Source organism: Eschrichtius robustus, chromosome 11 (assembly GCF_028021215.1).
Source record: "Eschrichtius robustus isolate mEscRob2 chromosome 11, mEscRob2.pri, whole genome shotgun sequence".
Taxonomy (NCBI): domain Eukaryota; kingdom Metazoa; phylum Chordata; class Mammalia; order Artiodactyla; family Eschrichtiidae; genus Eschrichtius; species Eschrichtius robustus.
The window spans coordinates 25,612,962-25,622,812 of record NC_090834.1 but is presented as its reverse complement, the minus strand read 5'-3'; the positions used below and the strand labels follow the sequence as shown (position 1 = coordinate 25,622,812).

At 36.8% G+C, this 9,851-nt stretch overlaps 1 non-coding gene across 1 annotated transcript; it reads left to right on the top strand.

Moving 5' to 3' along the window:
* The first annotated feature begins 4,070 nt into the window (after nucleotides 1-4,070).
* On the top strand, nucleotides 4,071-4,143 carry TRNAW-CCA (transfer RNA tryptophan (anticodon CCA)). The gene has a single exon. It is a non-coding gene; the product is annotated as a tRNA-Trp (tRNA).
* The last annotated feature ends 5,708 nt before the right edge of the window (nucleotides 4,144-9,851 follow it).

Below are 9,851 nucleotides of genomic sequence, written 5' to 3'. Positions count from 1 at the left end.
TCTATCCTTTTAAATTTGTTGAGATTTGTTTTGTGACCTAGTATGTGCTCTATCCTAGAGAAGGTTCCATGCATACCTGAAAAGAATCTGTATTTTTTTTTTTGTTTTTTGTTTTGGATGTAGGGTCTTGTAGATATACATTAAGTCCCACTGGTCAATTTTGTCATTTAGGATTTCTGTTGCCTTATGATCTCTCCATTGATGTCAGTAAGGTGTTAAAGTCTCCTGCTATTATTGTATTATGGTCAATTTTTTCCTGTATGTCTGTTAGTATTTGCTTTATATAGTTAGGTGCTCCTATATTGGGTACATATATGTTAATGAGTGTAATAGCCTCTTCTTGTATTGATCCCTTTATCATTAGATAATGCCCTTCTTTGTCTTTTTTTATGGCCTTGGTTTTAAAGTCTATTTTGTCTGATATGTGTATTGCTACACCCACTCTCTTACCATTTCCATTTGCATGAAATATCTTTTTCCATCCCCTTACTTTCAGTTTGTGTATTTCACCCTGAAGCGAGTCTCTTGTAGTCAGCATATCATAGTTTCTTGTTTTATTATCTAATCTGCCACTCTGTGTCTTTTGATTGGAGCATTTAGTCCATTGACATTTAAAGTAATTATTGATAGGTACGTACTTATTGCTATTTTAATCCTTGTTTTCCGGTTGTTTTTGTAGTTCTCTTTTGTTGTTCTCCTTGTTGTTGTTTTTCCTTTTGTGGTTTGATGATTTTCTTTTGTAGTATGCTTGAGTTCTTTCCTTTTTGTTTTTTGTGAATGTATTGTATGTTTTCTATTTGTGCTTACCATGGAGTTCAAGTATGTTGACCCATAACTATATCTATTTTCTTTAAACTGAAAGTCATTCAAGTTAAAACACAGACTAAATGACCTACATTTTTATACTCCTTTCTCCCACATTTTGTGACTTTGATGTCCTATTTTAAACATTCATGCTTATCTTTTTACTATTAATTGTAGTTAAAAGTCATTTTACAATTTTTAAAGTTGTTTTTTAATCTATGTTCTAGCTTATTTAAGTGATTTTCACCTTTTATATGTTTGCCTTTCCTATTGTGATTTCCCCTTTCCTATAGACTCTTGCTTCTTTTCTATTTAGAGAAGACCCTTCAATATTTCTTTTGGGGTAGGTTAAATATTGCTGAATTCTTTTAGTTTTTGCTTCTCTGAGAAATTCTTTCTTTCTCCTTCTATTCTAAATGATAATCTTGCTGGGTAGAGTACCCTAGGTTGCAGGTTTTTCTCTTTCAGGACTTTAAATATATCATGCCACTCCCTCCTGGCCTATAAATTTCCTGCAGAGGAATCAGCTGATAGCCTTATGGAGGTTCCCTTGTAACTGACTCTTTGTTTTTCTCTTGTTACCTTTATAATCCTCTCTATCTTTAACTTTTGACATTTTAATCATGATATGTCTCAGTGTGAGTCTGTTTAGGTGCATCTGTTTTGGGGTCCTCTGTGCTTCCTATACCTGGATATCTGTTTCCTTCTTCTTTAAGTTTGGGAAGTTTTCAGCTATAATTTCTTCAAATACATTTTCAATCCCCTTCTCTCTCGCTTTTCCTTCTGAAGCCCCTATTATGTGTAGGTTGGAATGTTTTATGTTATCCCATAGATCTTGTATGTTACTTTCTTCTTTTTCTTTTTTTTTTTTTAATTTGTCTTTCTGTGTACTGTTTGGATTGGGTGATTTCCATTATTCTGTATTCCAGATCACTTATTAGTTCTCCAGTGTCATTTAGTCTGCTACTTATTGCTTCTATATTGGTTTTTATCATGACAATTGAATTGTCTGTTTTTGATTGGTTCATTTTTTTTGGTTTCTAATTCCTTGTTAAAGTGATCTGCATTTCCATTGAAAATCTTTTAAATTCATTTAGAATTTTTATTACCTTATTTTTGAACTCAGGGTCTAGTAGACTGGTGAGGTCTGTTTCATTCATTTTTTTTCGGGAGATTTCTCTTATTCTTTTAATTGGGAGTAGTTCCTCTGCCTTTTCATTTTACTTAACTTTTTCTGTCTCTGAATTTAAGAGAACCAGTTATCTACTCTGGTCTTGAAGGGGTGTTTTTATGTGGGGGCCCCCCTATGTAGACTGTGTGTGTCCAGTATTTTTGGTGTGAGGGCTGGTTTTGTTATGGATGCCATGCAGAATGGGTGTGGTTGGTGTTAGGGGATTTAAACCCTGTGCAGGAATGAGACAGGGCTTCCTCTGTGCTCTGTTGCTATCACAGCCCTGTCAGGGGCAAGGTCTGCTCCCCAGTTTTTGGAGTAGAAGCCCTGAGGCTCAGGTTCTATCAGGCTCCATTGCCCTTGAGTGCAAGACCTGTCACAAAGGGTGTGATTGCTGAAGGAAGTGAAGCCCATGTGATCACAGAGGACCTATGTGCCGCCTGTGTAGGCATCTGTGGTTCCACTCAGAAGCAGCCCAAGGTTGCATCTCTTTTTCTCTTGTGTTCATCCCAGATCTAGTGCAAGGCTATGGTGTGGAGTAGGCTGGGGTTGGGGGTCAGGGCATTGTGATTGCAGGAATTAAGGTGGCTATGCTGCCTTGAGATCTGGGCTGCCTCTGTGGCAGACTTCTCCCAGGACTTGTCTGCTCCAGATCTAGTGTAAGCTGTGGTATGGAGTGGGCAGGGCCTAAGTGCCCTCACTGGAAAACAAACCATTGAGTACTCCTGCCCAGGGCCTGTCTGCCCAAGATGCAGAGCTTAACCACTGTGCCCTCTTGTGGTACTGCCCTGTGCACACACTGAAGATGTTCACTGCAGCCCCTCCCACCACCTTGTGCACATGCTGACAATGGGCTCCAAGGTTCACCTGGATCACACCTCAGGTGCCCTAGTATGTCTCCACATAGCTAGACCAAATCTTCGCCCAGATCTCGTGCCAGGCTGGGGTGTGGAGTGAGTAGGGCCAGAGTGTTGTGCCTTGGAATTGATAAGTGCAGCAAAGCAGCAACTGCCAGTGCAAGGCTCTTTCTGCCCTGATTGTTAGCAAGCCAGCATGTGTGCATTCCTCACCAATAAAAACCAGGCTTCTCCAGCCCTTCTGTCTGTCTCAGCAGATTTCCCAGCAGGCAAGAGGCCTTGCAGGCAAGACCCCAGGACTGGGATGCCCAGATTGTGGGTTGACCTGCTCACTTCCCAGAATGAGGGTCCCCCTGTGTGGACCTTCTCTTCCTTACAGATCCCTCCTAGGGGCGCAGGTCCACCCTGATGCCTTTTTTTTCATCCTATCCAATTATGTGGAGATCTTTCCTGCAGCTTTGGTTGTATAGGAGTTCTGTCAGTTTTTCCAGTTAGTTTTCCATGAGACTTATTACACATGTAGATGTACTTTTGCTGTGTTTGTAGGGGGAAGGTGAGCTCCATGACCTCCTACTATGCCATCTTGATCCCCCCAATTCCTGAAGTCATTTTTATGAAAAGTAAATGGGAACTTTCCAAGTGTAATCTGTATTTAAGTTCATCTCAAAGCCCATATTTTAAAAGCCTTATTTTAATACAATGAAATATTATTCAGCCATAAAAAGAAATACTGCCATTTGCAACAACATGAATGAAATTCGAGGGCATTATGATAAGTGAAGTAAGTCAGACAGAGAAAGACAAACTTTGCATGGTCTTAAAATAATTCCACTATGTGAAATCTAAAAAAGTTGAACTAACTCATAGAAACAGAGTAGAATGGTTGTTACCAGGTGCTGGGGGAAATGGGGAGACGTTGGTCAAAGAGTACAAACTTTCAGTTATAAGATGAATAAGTTCTGGGGATATAATGTACAGCAAGGTGACAACAGTTACCAATACTTTATTGTAAGCTTAAAATCTGCTAAGAGAGTAGACCTTAAATGTTCTCACCACACACAAAAAATGGTAACTATGTGAGGTGATGGATGTGTTAACTAACCTTAATGTGGCAGTCGTTTCAGAATATATACATATATCAAATCATCGCACTGTATGCTTTACTCATACAAACTTATTTGTCGATTATATCTCAGTAAAGCTGGGAGAAAACCCTTATTTTAAAAGATCTTGGGACTTCCCTGATGGTCCAGTGGTTAAGATTCCATGCTTCCAATGCAGGGGGCCCAGGTTCGATCCCTGGTCGGGGAACTAAGATCCCACAGGCCACACAGCAAGACCAAAATATTACAAAATTTTTAAAAAGTAAAAGATCTTGTTTGTAGGATCTACTAAATATATACTATTGCCACTACAGTTGAGGCTTACAAAGACAAATAGCTGTCTTCCATCAGCTAAGCCTCCTTATTTTCTCTCTCAGAGGTGTTCTAAGAATCTTACTGGCAACCTGTCTTTGAATTGAATTACTAAAAGTATACAAGGTACCAAAAATGAAAATGTCAATTATTTGTTGTTAAGCAGAGTGAATCACTAATACTGTGTGCTTAGGTGGCAACTTTGTTTGAAGAATTAACTTTATTACCATTATGTTATTATAGGACACATTGCAAATCAATCAGCCAATATTAGCTGAATGCAAATTATGTGCAGACCACAGTTCTAGATATGATCAGTGATATTCAAGATATGAAAGATACTTTTACCCTTCCTTCTATCCTTCCTTCCTTCCCTCCACAAACATTTTTGTAATACCTACTATGTTTAGGACCCTGTGCTAGGTGGCAGGGAAAATGTAATAATAAATAAGACTTGGTTCTTGCTCTCAAATTGTCTACAATTTAATACAGTAAAGAAGACTTGTACACAACCCTAAAGAAGCTTATTATCTATTAAAGGAGAAGGTATTCTGGGAAATGAGTTTTTCCTGTATTATTCCTTAGTCCGAGTCAGCTCCCACTCTTTCCTGCCCACAGTCCCCAAATATTTCTCTTCCTTTCACCTCTTCCAGATGCTATTGTCTGAATCTTTTTTCCTGAGATAGTCCAACCTCTGAAATAATTAGTTAAGCATCAGTGAAAAGGAAACAGACATGGGGTTGAACAGAAAAAAATTTTTTTAAATAAGGGAATCAAAAAATCATCTGAAGAAATTTAAAGTATGTAATTAACTATATCTATACCTTATCGTTTAGTTCCATGGTTTTAAATACCATCCTTAGGCTGACAACTCCCAAATTTTTAACTCCAGTACAGGCATCCCCAAAGCTCCAGATTCATATATCTAACTGCTTACTTGACATTTCCATGAGGAAATCTTAAAGACATCTCAAACGTGGCCCAAACAAAACTCTTTGTTTCCCCATTTCCTACTCTTTTCCCATTCACTCCCATCCCAGTATAGAGAACCTCAATCAGTTCTCAAGCTAAGAATCCTCCTTTTCTCTTATCCTCCCCATTCAATCCAATAGCCAGTCTTTTTCCATTTCCAAGATATATCTTAAATTCACTCACTTTTCTCTATGTCCACCACTGAAGGCCAAACCACTAAAATCTCTAGTCTAGACCACTGCAGTAGACTCCCATATCTTCTTACATATTCTATTCTTGCTTCTGTACAGTTAATGCCAAAATGCCTATGAAATAAGGCCACTCTCCTGCTTACAAGCCTCCAATGCTGCCTGTTATATTTAGAATAAAGTTTAGGCTCCTCACTCTGGTTTACAATACTCCTGGCCTGTCTCTTCAACTTGCACATGGTACTCTTCTTTCTATTTCTCAAATTCCAAGCCTGTCTTATTTCCTCTGCCTGGAAAAATCTGCCTCCAGATTATTGGATTATCTCAGCATAGTCTCAGGTCCAATGTCTCATATTCAGACAAGCCTTCCCTGACATAAACTAATCCATTGTCTCCCAGTCTCTCTCTATCAAATTGATTGATTATATTTTTACCATAGAAATTTTTTATGGGCTGAATTGTGTTCCCCCAAAATTTATACGTTAAAGTCAAACAGGATCAAGAAGGCAGGGCCATCACCCTGGTAAACCAGGAAGGCAGGGCCACCTTGGTTGGCCCAAAGAACAAAGCATCAAGCCAAAGAGGATTATTCTCAAGCCTTAAAGTATAATGGAATTTTCCCCTGCTAGTTTTTGATTTGCTGGGACTTACTTGTGATGCCTTTTTTCTCTCCAGTTTATTCCTTTTGGAATGGAGATGTCTGTCTTATGCCTGCCCACCACTTGTTCAGTTTGGTTTTTTTTTTTAACATCTTTATTGGAGTATAATTGCTTTGCAATGGTGTGTTAGTTTCTGCGTAAAACAAAGTGAATCAGCTATACATATACATACATCCCCATATCTCCTCCCTTTTGCGTCTCCCTCCCACCCTCTCTACACTTGTTCAGTTTTACAGGTTCACAACTAGAGAGGAATTTTGCCTCAGGATGAGTCATACCCCAAATCTCACCCACACATTATTAAGATAATATTTAGATGAGATTTTTGGACTTAGAGTTGATGCTGGAATGGGTTAAGACTTTTGAAGCTGTTGGGATAGGGCAAATATATTTTGCATGTGAGGACATGAATTTGGGGGTGGGCAGAGTGGAGAGTGTTTGGGGCTGAATTGTGTCCCACCAAAATTCATATGGTGGAAGTCCTAATGCCTAGTACCTCAGAATGTGACTATATTTGGAGATAAGATCTTTCAAAGATAATAAAACAAAGTAATTAGGGTAGGCCCTAATCCAATATGACTGGTGACCTTTTAAGAAGGAAATTAGGACATAGACAGTTACAGAGGGAAGACAATGTGAGGATACAGGGAGAAGATGGCCATCCTCAAGCCAAGGAGAGAGGCCTCAGAAGAAACCAACCCTGCCTTGAATTTGTACTTCCAGCCTCCAGAACTGTGAAAAAATAAATTTCTGTTATTTAAGCCACCTAGTATGGTACCTTGTTATGGCAACCCAAGCAAACTAATTCAGAAATTAGTTAAAATTGTCTTGTTTATTTAATTTAGTGTTCCCCTGCCCACAAAGCGAGTCTTACCCTTCTAGTAGGAATAGCCCCATAAGTGCCTTGATAATCATGTTAGAGCTCAACAAAGAGGTTAAACCATAAAGCATTCAGGTAACCCCCTCCAGAAAGTTTTTTAAATCTCTTCATACATATCTTCTACAAATTTTAATGTATTAATCTCAATTCCCCTCTCACTACCCTTTTCTTTCTTCACTCTCCTGCACTGATTCTCAGCACCCATTCCTTTAGCCATACCAGGTTACTTGAAGTTCATGAAACATGCCATGCCGTTTTGCATGGCTATGCCATTGCACATGCTTTCCCTTTGTCTAGAATAACCCTCAATATCTGCTTAGGCTAGCTAGTGCCTTCTTATACTTCAAAACACAGCTCAGGGGTTCCTTCCTCAGGGAAACATTTTTAAAGCCTCCCTGTTTTATATTTATTTTCTATTTCATTAACTTTTGTTCCAATCTATATTGTTTTTTCCTTCTACATTTTTTGGGTTTATTCTTCTTTATCCCTGACTCCTTAAGTTGTATGCTAAGCCCATTAATTTTGAGCTGAATCTCACAAGTTGATGATATTTTTGCTATCATTCAATTCTAAGTGTTTTCCAGCTTCCATTATGATTTCTTCTGTTTCTTCTATGAGTTAAAACATTCCTTGATTTCCAAGCATAATAAGCTATTTTTAAGTTATTTTTCTGTAATTGAGTCTTAATTTAATTGCTTAATTAATGATAATGTAGCCTATAGGTTACCAAAACTTTGAAATTTGCCAAGACTAGCTTTAAGACCTATTACATAGTCAGTTTTCATAAATGTTTCATGTGTGTTTAAAATAATGTGTAAAATAATGTGTATTCTCTAATGTTCTAATATGTCTATTAGACCAAACATTAATGGTGCTCTTCAAATATTGCATCTTCTACTGATTTTTTGTCTGTTTGATCTATCAATTATTGAAACATTTGTTAAACCAGTGACTCTCAAAATGTGGTTCCTAAACCAGAAACATCAGCAACACTTGATAACTTTTTAGAAGTGGAAATTCTCAAACTTTACCCTCAGCCTACTGAATCAGGAACTCTAGAGGTGGGCCCAGCAATCTGTGTTTTAACAAGGCTTCCATGGTTTCTGATGTATGTATACTAAAATTTGAACCAGTGCATTAAACAATCCCTCTATAATGGGAGCTTTGTCAGTTTCTCCTTGTAGATTTGCCAATCTTTGCTTTGGATGTTTTTAATTTTTTTACCAGGTACATAATAATTTTAAATTGTTATATATCTCTAGTGAGTTAAATATTTTATCATTATGACATGGTACTCTTTATCTATAGTAATAACTTTTTGTATTAAAGTCAGTTTTTCATGATACTAATATAGTCTCTCCAGCTTCCTTTTGGTTAGTACTGGCCTGGCATTGTTTTTCCATTTTTTGCTTTTCAATATGTCTGCATAATAATGATGTTTATACATCTCTTGAAATAACATATAGCTGGATTTTGTTTTGTTTTTCAATCTGACAATCTTTGTCATTTCATTGGAGTTTAGTCTATTTACATATAGAGTGATTACCAGAATATTTGGATCTATTCAGACCAAATTATTATGTGGTTTCAACTTGTCTCAAAGTGTCATAAGACACTTTTTTTTCCTCTTTCTTGCCTTCTTTTGGATTGGCTATGTTTTTTCTCCTCTACTTATTTGGGAGTTATATACTCTATGCTTATTCTTTTATGGTTGTCCTAGCTATTCTAACTTGCAAAGTTAACAACGTTTAAAATTAATCAGTTTTTATCCTCTTTCCAAAAAATACAAGAAAATTAGAGTACTCTAATAACTCCTCCAATTTATATGATATTGTCTAGTAATTTAATTCTAGCTTGCTTTTTCTCCCTCACAAGTAGATAAATTTATTATTGTTTCACAGACTCATTGATTAGCATCATATTCATGGGTCTGTGACATGTGCAGTCACATAGGGCCCACTGCTCAGAAGGGTCCCATGCTTGATTTCATGTTCTGCTGTTACCATCTTGAAATCCTTAATTTTTTAACAAGGAGCTCTGCATTTTCAGAATCCTTCACTGAGACACCAAAATTATGTGGCCAGATCTTCCATCAAGAATTTATTTTCTTTCTACTTGAGTTATATCTTTAGAACTTCCTTTAGAGGGTGGCTTTGATGATAAAATCTCTCTATTATTGGTTGTCTGAAAATAACTTTATTTTACCCTCTTTGTTTTTAAGATAGTTTTGATGGGTATGGAAGTTTAAATTGACTAATATTTTCTCTCACCACTTTGAATATATTTTCCTGTCTTCACTGTTGCAATTGAGAGCCAGCCAACCATCTAATTTACCTTTTCTTTATAGGTGATCTGATTTTTTTCTTGTTACTTTTTACTACCTTTTCTTTTTCCCTGGGGTTGTGCATTTCACTATGATGTATCTAGATGTAGATTATTTTGCTTGGGATTTGTTTGGCTTTGTTGGGCTTCCTGGACCTGAAAATACATTTTAATAATTAATTTTTTTTCTGCATTATCTCTTTGGATAATTCCCTTTCCCTATTTATTATCTTCTTCAGAAACTCTTTCTAAATGTGGATCAGACTTTCTTATTCTCTCCTCCATATCTCTTCATTTCTTTCATATTTTCCATATCCTTGTCTCTGAATTTATTCTGGATAATTACTTCAAATCTATCTTCAAGAATGTTAATTCTCTTTTTAATTGCATATGATTGTGGTTTAAACCAATTTTGAGATTTTCATTTCAATTATTTCTAGAGGTTATTATGCAAATCTATGTGTTTCCTCCTCATATATTCAAGCTTCACTCATTTTTTTAAAACACATTAAATAAAGTTATTTTACATTCTGTCTTAAAATCCCCAAAGCTGGAATTTTTATAGGTGAATGTCTGCTGTTCA